At 48.7% G+C, this 14,872-nt stretch overlaps 2 protein-coding genes across 2 annotated transcripts in view; one reads left to right on the top strand and one right to left on the bottom strand.

Moving 5' to 3' along the window:
• Window positions 1-9,973, bottom strand: part of LOC139746352 (uncharacterized) — a 64,307-nt gene extending 54,334 nt beyond the window's left edge. Inside the window, exon 1 of the mRNA XM_071657530.1 lies at window positions 9,384-9,973. The gene's annotated coding sequence lies outside the window, so the exon portion shown is untranslated. The remainder of the gene's footprint in view (window positions 1-9,383) is intronic.
• Window positions 1-14,872, top strand: part of LOC139746353 (NADH dehydrogenase [ubiquinone] 1 beta subcomplex subunit 2, mitochondrial-like) — a 246,601-nt gene that overhangs the window by 208,448 nt on the left and 23,281 nt on the right. The window lies entirely within an intron of this gene.

Raw genomic sequence — 14,872 nt, 5'->3', positions numbered from 1 at the left:
AAAAGCGTGTCTTTCGTTACAAGAGTTCGAACTCTGATGGCTGACACGAAAACACCTTTTACGACAACAGTGAGAGCTGTGGCGGCTGAAACAAAAGCACTGTTGTTGAAATATCCGATATAGGCTCGACTTTCAGTGGTTCTGATCACGGATATGTGGGGTGGGTAACACGTCCGTGAACGCCTTTTGTTTTTTTTTTTATGACTCACAATGGTTGTTTGAAACCAGAGGCAGAGAGTGGTAACCCACAGACAATGTAGGATCAAGACTTGATGTTGAAATAGTTTCGGCGATGACGAAGAAAAAAAAAAACTTTTAGTTAGTTTTTGAGGGAGAGAAAATATGACAGAAACTCTGGTCGACAAACTTGAAGTTGAGCGTCCCACCACCACCACCACAACAACACAGCAGTTTTTGAAGCGTAATTGTGGGTGTGTGTGTGTGTATGTGCGTGGGTGTGTGTGTGTGTGGGTGTGTGTGTGTGTGTGTGGGTGTGTGTGTGTGTGTGTGTGTGTATGTGCGTGGGGGTGTGTGTGTGTGGATGTGTGTGTGTGTGTGTGTGTGTGTATGTGCGTGGGTGTGTGTGTGTGTGTGTGTGTGTGTGTGTGGGATGTGTGTGGGTGGGTGTGTGTGTGTGTGTGTGTGTGTGTGGGATGTGTGTGGGTGGGTGTGTGTGTGTGGGTGTGTGTGTGTGTGTGTGTGTGTGTGTGTGTGTGTGTGTGTGTGTGTGTGTGTGTGTGTGTGTGATGGCTATGAATTGTGGCCATAGCCGACTCTGTGTCAGGAGGAGGGATGAGGCACCACACTGGAATCATAGACTCGTTACGATCGACAGATCAGGGCAATGCTCTAGGATTTCATGAGCGAAATTAGCAGTTCCTTCCCATTCGCCAGATTATGATAAGGAGAGGTAAAAGTGAGAGAAGGAGAGGCTGATCACGAGAGATGTACGAGAGTAAGAGGAGAAAAAAGTTAAGGGCAACAAAAGACAAACTGTGAACAAAGACAGATCAGTGTGCGTATTGTTATGCATGTCAGCAACACGTCTGGGGAGGAGGATCAACGAACCAGACAACTGATGTTACTCAAATATAATATCTTAAAAGATTAAGTGATTAAATAAGACAAATCATGATTTAGGGAAAAAAAAAAAGAAAAAGCGATACGATAACATCGCTATTTACTGCACGAGGACAATAAGCGTTGCGTGTGAGTTTTGTAATGCTGAAGAAAAGAAACAAAAAAAAAGACACCATTTGTTACGAAAGATAACTAGCTGTTTGGCACGTAACTAACGACCAGAGGAGGCTGGAAGGGTCCTGACGTCAGAGGGGGCAAAAATCTTGTTCATTGGCGTCCAGAAATGACAATTGAAGTCCCCAGTTGAGAGGCAGGTGGGAGTCAGCTGGTAAAGGCAAGGCCTTGGGTTCGGTATGGTAAGACAGACAGGTAAAGCCAGTCGGAGACGTTACCCCCAGACGTAACTGTGATACGAGGGTAGTGAGGAGACCATGGGAACATTTGGTGTGACGGTAGGTGAGGATGATCGGCACGTAACACAGAATGGTCGTAACATGAGATACAGTGATCGCAACACAAGACAGAATGGTCGTAACACAGGACTGAATGGTCGTAACACGAGATAAAATGATCGTAGCGCAAGACAGAATGGTCGTAACACAGGACAGAATGGTCATAACACAAGACACAATGATCGTAGCGCAAGACAGAATGGTCGTAACACAGGACAGAATGGTCATAACACAAGGCACAATGATCGTAGCGCAAGACAGAATGGTCGTAACACAGGACAGAATGGTCATAACACGAGACACAATGATCGTAGCGCAAGACAGAATGGTCGTAACACAGGACAGAATGGTCATAACACAAGACACAATGATCGTAGCGCAAGACAGAATGGTCGTAACACAGGACAGAATGGTCGTAACACAGGACAGAATGGTCGTAACACGAGACACAATGATCGTAGCGCAAGACAGAATTGGATAATGTAAGAGATCAGACGACTCGTAGGAGGGCCGCTGACGGACACGGGTAACCCCTTGATCACAGCGTTACGACCCTGCTGGGCGTGGCGTCCTGACTGACCAGTAACCTAAATTTCAAGAGTCAGGTTAAAGGTCAGGACGTCATAAAGCAAGAGTCGTACCCTCGTGCTCTACCATCACTCCTCCGGGGTTAAGAGGGGTTCGAACTGAGTGGGGTTGGCAGGAGAGGGGGAAGGGTTGAAGGAGAGCATGGCAGCCCCGAAGAGGATCAGAGATTGTTTGAGTAATGAATGAAATCATGGAACTGATTGTGAGGGTCAGGCGTTGGAATTATTATGAGGTGACCTTAGGGTCAAGCAGGAATATTATTGAGGTGACCTTAGGGTCAAGCAGGGATATTATTGTGAGGTGACCTTAGGGTCAAGCATGGGTAATATTGTGAGGTGACCTTAGGGTCAAGCAGGGATATTATTGTGAGGTGACCTTAGGGTCAAGCAGGGATATTATTGTGAGGTGACCTTAGGGTCAAGCATGGGTAATATTGTGAGGTGACCTTAGGGTCAAGCAGGGATATTATTGTGAGGTGACCTTAGGGTCAAGCATGCCTTACGATGGAGCGGTCACAGAGCATAAGGCCTGGATGGTTGAGAGTGAGGTAATGAGGAAGGCGAGAGATTCCTTAGTATTACAGTTGTAGGTCTGAATAAATGGCTACCATCTTGCTCTGGTCAAATCTTCTGCAGAGAAACGGGAGACGTGGCCACACCGAACTGAGGGAACATATTGTACTATAGGAAGAAATTTAGATACAGGAAGTTCCGTAAGGCAAGAGGTATACACGGTGAGCCCACAGCAGCCAAAGAGAACTGAAATATGTGTTAGAAACTAAAGTAATATAAATGTTACTCTATGAGTAGATGAAGACAACGCAACAGCATCTGGCTTAGACAAATATACGAACATAGGATACAAAATGTGTAGGTGTCTATCTTAAAGAACAGAAAAAAAATGGATCTTATTCAAACATGAGAAATTCAGATACAAAAGAAGTGTATAGAGATTTGGACGGATTTGAGATGTCAGCTTAGATATTATAGTGGTAGTTACCGAGGCAAAAATTACACGTATTCTTTCGGAAAGAATGTCTGAGGAAGTAGAAGGTAAGAGAAGGATTGGCCTCTTTGTTAATGGTGAAGCTGAAATTTCGTGAGGTACCAGAGGGTTGTGTGTGTGTGTGTGTGTGAGTGTGAGTGTGTTACAGCAATTACGATATAAGAGATTACAAATGACAGACAGACACTCCTTAATTGTCTCGGGGTTTACAGTACTCTGACAAGGTACGAACAAGCCTGGGAAATCGTTGGGAGAAAATTATTGAAGTTTAATTATGATGGTGAAAGACTAGCTCTGCAGTGGGGCGGAACGGACCCCTGAGTTTAGGTTTAACCTAAAACCACTCGGCGGATATGATGCTTGGGGAGGTGTGGTTCTTAAGATGTATAGAACGCTTCTTAGAAAGTAGGCCTGCCTATAGTTTAGGTCTACCTATAGGTCAGCCCTACCAACAGGTTAGGTCTCCCTACAGGTCAGCCCTGCCAACAGGTTTGGTCACCCTACAGGTTAGGTCTCCTTACATGTTAGGTCTCCCTACAGGTCAGCCCTACCAACAGGTTAGGTCTCCCTACAGGTCAGCCCTACCAACAGGTTAGGTCTCCCTACATGTTAGGTCTCCCAAAAGGTCAGACCTACCAAGAGGTTAGGGAACTCGCCAGAGACTAGCCATTAATAGTGGATCACATTGCCTCGTAGGAAAGACTGGAAATGAAAGACATCGTCTGTGGACCTTCGCTCGAGACGAGTGACCCTGCACTCTGGGTGTACGTATGTGACAGAAGAATGCAGATGCAAACCCACAGGGCAAAGGGAGATACAGAAAAAGGGAACTCATAGAAGCTGAAATTATCTTTGAGAACGTAAGTTGCCAGATTGTGTACGTTTTCTGCGGTGCATTGAAGAGGGAGCCACGTGAGGGATGCACGGGAGTTAAGTTATAATGAAATCCAAGGCTCATAAATGCTTGGCTTAATAGGCATCGTCAAGCAGAATGGAGCTATGAAATGGGAGACTGTGAGGGCATGAGACAGGCCAAAAATGAAGTATAAGGAAAGTAGGTTTTCAAAGGCAGGTGAGCCTCCACTTCCAGTACGTTATTTGCAATGTATCTGTTCAAAAGGGTTGAATAATTTACTCAAAAGGAAGACTGTTTGAAGAGAACGATATCTGAAAGGAAGTGACTGATGAGTATTGTCCATGTATCGATGATCAGCTCGAGCGGTGGCATAGGATTGCTACTAATGGATGCATCGAAATCACCGTAGAGTAGCGCGAGCGGTGGCATAGGATTGCTACCAGTGGATGCATCGAAATCACCATAGAGTAACGCACATAGGAACCGGACTTATTAAGAGAACATGACACAGGTGATACAAAGGAAGTAGACCTATAGAAAGAACCTGATACAGGTGATGTCCAGGGAGTGTCTTTATATAAATACCTTGACGCCATACTTGAAGTGTGAGGAAAACTATAACTTGAGAGTGTAAGAAAACTTGTGCCTGTGACAGAGCCCCTGAGAACGACGCTGCGATCCTCGAGTACGTGAATACGACCCTTGGGTATGACGACCAGCCTTTTAACATGACCCTAAGGGGTCAAGTCAGAGGCCAGACCTTCGTGCTCAAGGGTCGTATCATGTTTTAAGTGTCGTACCATCGTCTTCAAGTGGTGTATGATCTCCTAAAGTATAAGTGAATATAAATTCGGAATCTTTTAAGTTCATAGAATGTGGTATAAAATGACAACAACATGGAGAGTTGGATACCTTAGGCCTCAGTTAAGGTAGGGCCAGGCAAGATATTTGCACCGGCCATCACTGATCCATTGAAAGTCCCAGATCAACGTAAGCTGCAGGTTGGAGTAAAGATAATGGTGAGAGGTGGCTAAGTGTGTTTGTAGACCGTCAGAGGACATTTGACACGGTCCACCGTAACATATTGAGGAAATGGTTTTGACCTGAAGGTAGTAGAAAAATAAAAAGGGTTTACAGTCATGGTGGTCTGCCTACGAAACGTTCTCTGTCAATAGCGAATGAATAGACTGGATAATTACAGATAAATAGAGGGTCAGTATTGACGCACAGAAGTGTGTATATGGTAGAGAGGCGGTCTAGAATGGAGGGGCAGGAGTGGAAATGGTTGAAAATGGCGAAAGAGCAGTGTTGACAGTGAGGAAAGTGATCACGTAAAGTTCTGGTGAAGGGGAAGGGTAGGTGCTGGAGGCCTGCTGCTTGGCCTGATCAAAAGGTCTCTGGTTGATTGGGTTACTTTGGTGGACTTGGTGACTAGATGGGCATTAGTTTGGTGGACTTGGTGAGGAGATGGGTATTAGTTTAGTGGACTTGGTGACTAGATGGGCATTAGTTTGGTGGACTTGGCGAGGAGATGGGCATTAGTTTGGTGGACTTGGTGAGGAGATGGGTATTAGTTTGGTGGACTTGGTGAGGAGATGGGTATTAGTTTGGTGGACTTGGTGAGGAGATGGGTATTAGTTTGGTGGACTTGGTGACTAGATGGGCATTAGTTTGGTGGACTTGGTGGGGAGATGGGCATTAGTTTGGTGGACTTGGTGAGGAGATGGGTATTAGTTTAGTGGACTTGGTGACTAGATGGGCATTAGTTTGGTGGACTTGGTGGGGAGATGGGCATCAGTTTGGTGGACTTGGTGAGGTGATAGGCATTAATTTGGTGGACTTGGTGAGGAGATGGGTATTAGTTTAGTGGACTTGGTGAGGTCTTGAGGGACGATAGGATGTTCGATTCAGCACCGGTGTATGTGTCATCACAGGTGGTCACAGCTGTGTGTGCTCACAGGTGGTCACAGCTGTGTGTGCTCACAGGTGGTCACAGCTGTGTGTGCTCACAGGTGATCACAGCTGTGTGTGCTCACAGGTGGTCACAGCTGTGTGTGCTCACAGGTGGTCACAGCTGTGTGTGCTCACAGGTGATCACAGCTGTGTGTGCTCACAGGTGATCACAGCTGTGTGTGCTCACAGGTGATCACAGCTGTGTGTGCTCACAGGTGATCACAGCTGTGTGTGCTCACGGGTGATCACAGCTGTGTGTGCTCACAGGTGATCACAGCTGTGTGTGCTCACGGGTGATCACAGCTGTGTGTGCTCACAGGTGATCACAGCTGTGTGTGCTCACAGGTGATCACAGCTGTGTGTGCTCACGGGTGATCACAGCTGTGTGTGCTCACGGGTGATCACAGCTGTGTGTGCTCACGGGTGATCACAGCTGTGTGTGCTCACAGGTGATCACAGCTGTGTGTGCTCACAGGTGATCACAGCTGTGTGTGCTCACAGGTGATCACAGCTGTGTGTGCTCACGGGTGATCACAGCTGTGTGTGCTCACGGGTGATCACAGCTGTGTGTGCTCACGGGTGATCACAGCTGTGTGTGCTCACGGGTGATCACAGCTGTGTGTGCTCACAGGTGATCACAGCCCACAGGAAGACGGGAGTCATTGCTTAATTAGCATTGCTTATTCCTGGCTACTGGGAGAGGTAGCCTCACGCTTGTGGGCCCCGCCTCTCACCATTGTATTACTGTCATGTCGGTTTTAGAATCTATCAGCCGTCGTGGCATTTACTCATTCGTGGCTTAGCATGTTGCATGTGTCCGCCACCATCTTGGTGGAGAAACGTCTCCTCACGCCCCTCCGTCCGTGCACCTCCCTTGCCTACCTATAACTTTCAGTTGTGTCCACTTGTTGTGGATTCTGACTCCGGGGGACTGTCATATGTCGTCATAACCTCATGGGATTATGAATATAGTCATCATGTATCCCGACATCCCTCTGTCTATGAGTTTACGCTTCCTCCCGCCCCTTATTAGTATTCCATTCCTTTAGACCTTCTCCAGCAGCTCTACTTGACTCCTCATGTGGGGAATGAGACCAGACCATTACGGCGTGTCATGGTATACCACAAAGGACATGTGATGCGGGGTAGTATATCATCGTGGGTATGACTGACTCCGTGTGAGAGACCTCGGGTCATGCACAGGTATTCCGAGTGTCATGGGTCTGCCTGACACTCCCGGTATGTTGACTTGATCTCCGCTTCCTCGTGGAGTTAACCAGGTCATCCCCACCCCACACCCACACACACACACACACACACACACACACCCACACCCACACACACACACACACACACACTTGGTCGGTCATGGAGATGGTGATGAAGAAAATGATTTAAGAGAACCCTATCTCGGATGAAATGGATTTAATCTTAACGAGTATACCAGAGAACTTGCGGGACTCTTTCAGAGATAACAGGATTGGTTCTGTCTCGTCAGATATGAGTCTGCTAATTCTGAGCTGCGGCAAGACAGACATTGTCAAGCACTGTTGAGAAATCTCTTGTTTAACAGGTTCAAGAATTAGGATTTTCAGATGTTTAGTCCACCTTTATCTCTGAAATACAGGCGGTTTGCTAAGATATGGTCCATTTGATATTTGTAATGGCAAACAGCGCTGTATATATTTTGCGAGAAAGATATCACTGCAACAGTACATAATATGTTGTGAAAATACATCCCGGCTACAGCATAGTAACGTGTTAGAAAGGTAAAAGAGTGATAGCTTCATATATTGGGAGCTCAGATTCTTACAGTATTTCTTTACTGAAAGCAGATGTTTGTATATATGAAGCCATCGCTGGTACGATTATATATGCTAATTGCACTGTATTAATACATGATCCAACACCATCTGTGTCAGGTATTGAATGGTGTACCATTGGGACGTGACACCCCCCATACGATGGTACCGGTGAATGGTACCATTGCGACATGACCTCAGACGAATTTATGCTATGGTTCAGATCATGGTAGCAATGAATGGTAGTCGGCTACCATGAACCAACGCATTGCCAAAGCTGTACCGTTTCAGCCAACCTCAGTTTCTCAGTTATCATGTCATTTCTCTTCCATGAAATCGTCCCTCCTTTATAAGGCCAATCTTTCCTCATGAGGTCATCTGTATAAAGTAGTCCTTTATAAGGTCATGTCATTAAAAGGTCCTACTCTCTTAGAAGGTCATTCCTCCTTTATGAGGTCATCCCTCGTTTATAAGGTCACTTTAATGTCAGCAGTATTGTCATCCTTGACCTTGTATTTCTTCACTGTAAATGTACAGGTAACTCTTTCTTAACCTCTTGACCAGAGTGGAATGCCATCGTATTCTTTTTCACAATGGCGCCAGGAGATGTGTGGGTATTGTTGTGAGGCGCGCGAGCCAATATGGATGGTGTTTGTTGAGTGTTGTGGTGGCGATCAGGGTAAGTGTCTGGGTGACCTGTGCCTGAGTAATAATAGGCACAGGACACCATGAGCCTTCCCTAGTGTTAGCAGCTACCGACCACGACTGCTGACGTGAGAAACATCCCGCAGACGTTAGCAGAGAAAGAGAGAAGGCACCAAGGTTGATTCCTGCGGCACACCACTGGTTCCCCCCCTTAATCTATGAAGCCATTCACACTTTAATTCCTCCGGCATCGTGGCTGTAATATCATGAGCTCATCTGGAGGAAGGGGAGGCCTACTGATTCCTGGAAGATGCCCTGGAATATTGACAGCATTTGAAGAGAGAGAAAGGTGGGCTGGAGGTGGTGGTTGGTGGGTAGAGGAGGAGGAGGAGGGACGGGAGGGGAGGGAGGAGGTTGTAACGTTGAGGGAAAAGTGTTCAGAGTCCAGGCTAAGCAGTGCTACCAACGTTCCCCCAGCCACCGTGCTGCCCTGACCACAGTGTATGGGGGGATGAGGGTGTTTAGGCTACCTCCAGCTGGCACATCAGCACAGCCTGGACTCCTACACTGACTCACACACACCAAGATGCAGCCAGCTTCGTGAAACGGACGGGAAGCTGACATTCCTTTGGCCGTCCAGTTATGTGAAAGTTGGAACGAGAGCAAAACGATCGCAGCTGCCAGCGTCCCCACACTAGCCAGGCTCGCCAGCATATCCTGGATACCCTGCATAGGCTAGATGCCCAGGATAGATAATCCCTATGGTAAATAGTTACAGACTTGGGGAATACTGTGTCTCAGCAGGAGGCGTGGTCGACCCCATCAGTTTTCTATCTCGCTCGCTTTCTTCATGTGTGTGTGTGTGTGTGTGTGTGTGTGTGTGTGTGTGTAGGGAGGGGGGCACAGATACTGATTCACGCCACAGCTACAATTGTGAGGTACAGGAATAAAAATCTCCCCTCCCCCTGTGCGACAGATGTAAACAGGAGACCATCGTCTTACCGTAGTGTGAGGAGGTCTTGGGGTAGGTCTTGGCTCAGGGGGCTGGCCACCACCAGCACTCACATGAAGACTACACTCCCGGTCACTCGAACTCCCGGCAACATGAACACCAGCGTTGCACAGCCTCTAAGGATGGACTGTCTATCTCTCTTCTCCTGACAGTCCCTGGAAAGTCTCCTCCTCCGAGGAGGAGGTACTGGCCTGGCCTCGTCGCTGTTCAGCAGCTTTCAGTCATGAAATCGCACAGCAGGACGCGTGAGGTTTGGACCAGCCGTTGCCGGGTAGCACTGCCAAGCACACCACAGTTATCCAGTTAGTACGCGAGGTCTCCGACACACTGCGACTCGACTGGTGTTTCACTTTAAATCCCAGATAACCTTCCTTGTCTGACTTTACACGGGGAGGGAGGCGGCGGACGCCTCCGGTCGAGGGAGGACCTACGGCCAACGTCAGTCAACCTCCTTTATAATAAGCAAGACCTTCCCCCGGCGCCTGTGCTGAGCGCTTCTCGCTACACTGAGGCCAGAGATCACATTGAAGACTGGGCGAGGGGCGGAGGAGCGGTGCGGTGTGGACCTCAGCACACCTGGCTCGCTCTGTTGACTGTCTTCCAGCCCCCCATGCATAAGCCCCGCCCGCCACACCACCAACCCAGCCAATCGCCGCCCACCACCAGCTTCCGTTTTTTCCTTTTCCTTGTCATTCTCGATCTCTCATTCGCTCGCACACACCACCTTACTCTCCATCGTAGCTTTAGCATTATTAATCAACTTTATCATCAATCATTGTTCTCCTCGATACCAATAGAAGGGGAGGAATATGTAAGGTCCTTTGAATTCATTCTTTGACCCCATTTTATATATATTTTTACTTTTGGCTCCGTAGTGGCCAAAAGTACGCATTGTAGGTGTGCCAGAATGATAGTACGTTACTGATAACATGTGCTGAGTGTACTGGTACATATATTCATCATTCGTGGTCTCACAGTCTGAACAATGATCGCTGTGCACGAAGATCTGCTCTGCAACAAGTTGAGACACATTGCCTACGCTTCAGTCGTACTGTGAAATGATTTAGACGATATAGTCTTGACTCAAAACCGGTTACCCCCACCCATCCACCTCTCTCTCTCTCTCTCTCTCTCTCTCTCTCTCTCTCTATATATATATATATATATATATATATATATATATATATATATATATATATATATATATATATATATATATATATATATATCTGTCTATCTATCTATATGTCTCTATTTAGGTAGTGGGTAGCTACTGACAAGGGAGGTTTTATCGTTTGGGCATATATATATAGGGTTAGTGACGGCTGCGCAGTAAGCCACCGTTTCAATAGTTGTTTAATGTCTCTCCCTTGGCCCAGGTAGAAGTCATTTCTCTCTGCCTCACCCACACGTGGTCCGCTGGCTTTCAGTCCACAAACACCACAATTTTTCCGATTCAGTCGTACTTGACGACAGGTAACTCACAGGCCTAGTCCTTCGTAACTCCGTCTTCACCTGCGGTGAGCGCTACGCACTAGCCCTAAGCCTTGCCCTGCCTTTGGGCCAAGTCATTTCGTAAGTGCTTGTAAGTACGTCTTCCTATTTGGCCAAGGCAATCGACAAAGTAAACCACAGAAAAGGAAAGAAACGAAAGAAGATGATAAGGTTAGAAGAGGATACTGGATCATGGAGTTTTTGAGTAACTGAAAATTCAAAGTAATATGACGGGAGAACCACGTCTGAGGAAAACGTTTTGCCAGGGGTATACCCCAGGAACGGGCGTTTCAGTGGGCAGCGAAGTATGAGCGAGTCTGATGCTTGGCCGATGACAGAATGATCAGGGTAAGAAGCTGATCCAAGATACACACGCCAGATAGACTTGGATATTGAATCTGCAGGTGGGCAAAAGTGACCGTGGGACAGTATGACGAGACTATATTGAGCTAAATAAGTTCTGGAAATAACAAGTACAGTGACGACACCTCATCATGGAACAACGAGGATGAGAGAAGATGAAACAAGCGCCAAAGATCTGCGAGTCGTGATAGGTGACAAATTGGAATTCAAAGAGCATGTCGAAGAGGTCGTGCGACGGGTATGGTAATTGAGAACTTTCAACTCAAATGAAAACAGAGACCTGTCGATAGGATTGTTGAATGTAAACAGTGGTAAAGCAGTACACTGCCGTGTCGTATTGTCGCCAGCCAAACAAGCGGAAGTGAAGTAGTTAGAGAGATCACAGTATGATAATGATAGTAATAATCTAAATTGATCTGTTTGCATGTGTAGATTTCCCGTTTTAGAGAGGTAGCGCCACGAATCGACGAAGAAAGGCCGAATCCACTCACATCTTTTCTCTAGTTGTCATATGTAATGCACCCAAACCACAGCTTCCTATCCACATCCAGGACACACACACACACACACACACACACACACACACACACACACACACACACACACACACACACACACACCTTCCCATGGTTTACCCCAGACGTTTCACATGCCTTGGTTCTTTCCATTGGCAGCACATCGACCCCAATATACCACATCGTTCCACTTCACTCCATCCCGTGTACGCCTTTCACCCTCTTGGATATTCAGGCCCCGATCGCTCAAAATCTTTTTCACCAACAACGATGAAGTCAAACAAAATGATAACTAACCCTGGTGAAGTCAAACAAAATGATAACTAACGATGGTGAAGTCAAGACAGAATGATAACTAATAGTCGTAAAGTCAAACAAAATGATAACTAACGATGGTGAAGTCAAACAAAATGATAACTAACGATGGTGAAGTCAAGACAGAATGATAACTAATAGTCGTAAAGTCAAACAAAATGATAACTAACGATGGTTCAATCAGAAGCAGAGACTAACTAAGAGCAGTGGCGGTTCCCACCAGATAACAACTCTCTCTTATTGTAGAAATCTGAGAAATATTTTGCAAGAAACTTTTCCATGGAAATAAAAAAGACACACAGTGCAAGTTAATAGTTTCTCCTGCCGTGTGTTGACCTGTCTCTTCTGGACACCCAGTCCTGCCCCACACCCCACCCCGGCCACACCCCAGCCTGGACGGCCTACCACACCACACCACACCCCACCCCAGCCTGGACGGCCTACCACACCCCACCCCGGCCACACCCCAGCCTGGACGGCCTACCACACCACACCCCACCCCAGCCTGGACGGCCTACCACACCACACCCCACCCCAGCCTGGACGGCCTACCACACCATACCCCACCCCAGCCTGGACGGCCTACCACACCACACCCCACCTCAGCCTAGACGGCCTACCACACCACACCCCGGCCACACCCCAGCCTGGACGGCCTACCACACCCCACCCCAGCCTGGACGGCCTACCACACCACACCCTACCTCAGCCTAGACGGCCTACCACACCACACCCCACCTCAGCCTGGACGGCCTACCACACCCCACCACACCCCAGCCTGGCCAGCCTACCACACCATACCCCATCCCACCCCAGCCTGGCCAGCCTACCACACCACACCCCGCCCCATTCACCATACCCAACCTTCTGCCCCAAGTTGATTATACTCTTGTGTCGCCCTCTGCCCTTAGTGGTCAGTAGGAGGAGTAGAAATAATCATGGAACCCATAACCTCCCTCCTCCTCCTCCCCATTCACCCAACACCTACACTCGTTCTCCTCTCCCCCTTCTTCCCTCTCCCCCACCTTCCCATTCTCCAGGACGCCCTCGGACGTCGTATCTCCACAGGTCAAAGGTCAGAGTACAGATTCGCTTTCCATAAGTGTAAGTATTTTTGGACGCTTGCGATTGTCAGCGTTTGGTCGAGACCTGTTGAAGATGAGTTGGCTGCCAGATGGAAATTGTCGTTCATCAGCTTCTTGAGCACGACGGTACGACCCTTGAGCGCGACGGTGCGACCCTTGAACACGACGGTGCAGCCCTTAAGCACTACGCTACGACCCTTGAACACGACGGTACGACCCTTGAACACGACGGTACAGCCCTTAAGCACTACGCTACGACCCTTGAACACGACGGTACGACCCTTGAACACGACGGTGCAGCCCTTAAGCACTACGCTACGACCCTTGAACACGACGGTACGACCCTTGAACACGACGGTGCAGCCCTTAAGCACTACGCTACGACCCTTGAACACGACGGTACGACCCTTGAACACGACGGTACAGCCCCTGAACACTACGCTACGACCCTTGAACACGACGGTACGACCCTTGAGCGCGACGGTGCGACCCTTGAACACCACGGTACACCCTTTGAACTCGACGTTACGACCCTTCAACACGACGTTACGACCCTTAGGTATGAAGGCCTGACCATACCCAAGGGTCGTACCCAAGTCTTTTTTTTTTTTTAGTTACGCAAAATGCTCAAGTTGTCTTGATGGCTGAGGACATACAGATGGGAGAGTCTTGTGTCCATATCTGGCGGTGCTTGAGCGGGGAACACGCAGGACAAGGTGGAGGACATGGAGCTGGGTCTGCCCCCCGGTGTCCAGCTAGCGATACTGGTGAGGTCCCTTGAGGGAAGCAAGTGAACCACCCACCCACCCAAGGTCGGTGGGTTACCTACTGAACCACATCTGGGGTGGGTACTGAATCCCCGCTAGGGTCGGTACTGAACCCCTGCTGGGGTGGGTACTGAATCCCTGCTGGGGTCGGTACTGAACCCCTGCTGGGGTGGGTACTGAACCCCTGCTGGGGTGGGTACTGAATCCCTGCTGGGGTGGGTACTGAACCCCTGCTGGGGTGGGTACTGAAACCCCGCCAGGGTGGGTACTGAACCCCTGCTGGGGTGGGTACTGAATCCCTGCTGGGGTGGGTACTGAACCCCTGCTGGGGTGGGTACTGAACCGCTGCTGGGGTGGGTACTGAACCGCTGCTGGGGTGGGTATTGAACCCCCGCCAGGGTGGGTACTGAACCCCTGCTGGGGTGGGTACTGAACCTCCGCTGGGGTGAGTACTGAACCCCTGCTGGGGTGGGTACTGAACCCCCGCCAGGGTGGGTACTGAACCCCTGCTGGGGTGGGTACTGAACCTCCGCTGGGGTGGGTACTGAACCCCCGCTAGGATGGGTACTGAACCCCTGCTGGGGTACCTACTGACTATCTAACAGCTTAACGACTGAACTGTCTGGTGAGGCTGCTGTTGAACCTAACCTCTTGTGGGGTAGAGAGTGAACCCCTTTAGTGGGTTGGCTACCGAACCCTTTGTTATGCCTCGGTCTGCACAAGGCCACGGGCGCGGCTCCCCCTGGGGACTGCATCAAGGAGATCAAGATGCGGGAGGCAACATAATGTAAGACCCGAGGCGTGATATTTTGTGTGGAGGTTCATGTAACTGTGGATACCCGTATGACTGGCATGACTGTGTCACAGCCTTGTGTGTGTGTGTGTGTGGGGCATCATCTGGCGCAGCATCCCTCTCACGTGCTGCCTGGCTTCACCCACA

This window comes from Panulirus ornatus, chromosome 64 (assembly GCF_036320965.1).
Source record: "Panulirus ornatus isolate Po-2019 chromosome 64, ASM3632096v1, whole genome shotgun sequence".
Taxonomy (NCBI): domain Eukaryota; kingdom Metazoa; phylum Arthropoda; class Malacostraca; order Decapoda; family Palinuridae; genus Panulirus; species Panulirus ornatus.
Note: the sequence above shows the minus strand (reverse complement) of the source record. Positions and strands in the feature narration are given on the sequence as shown.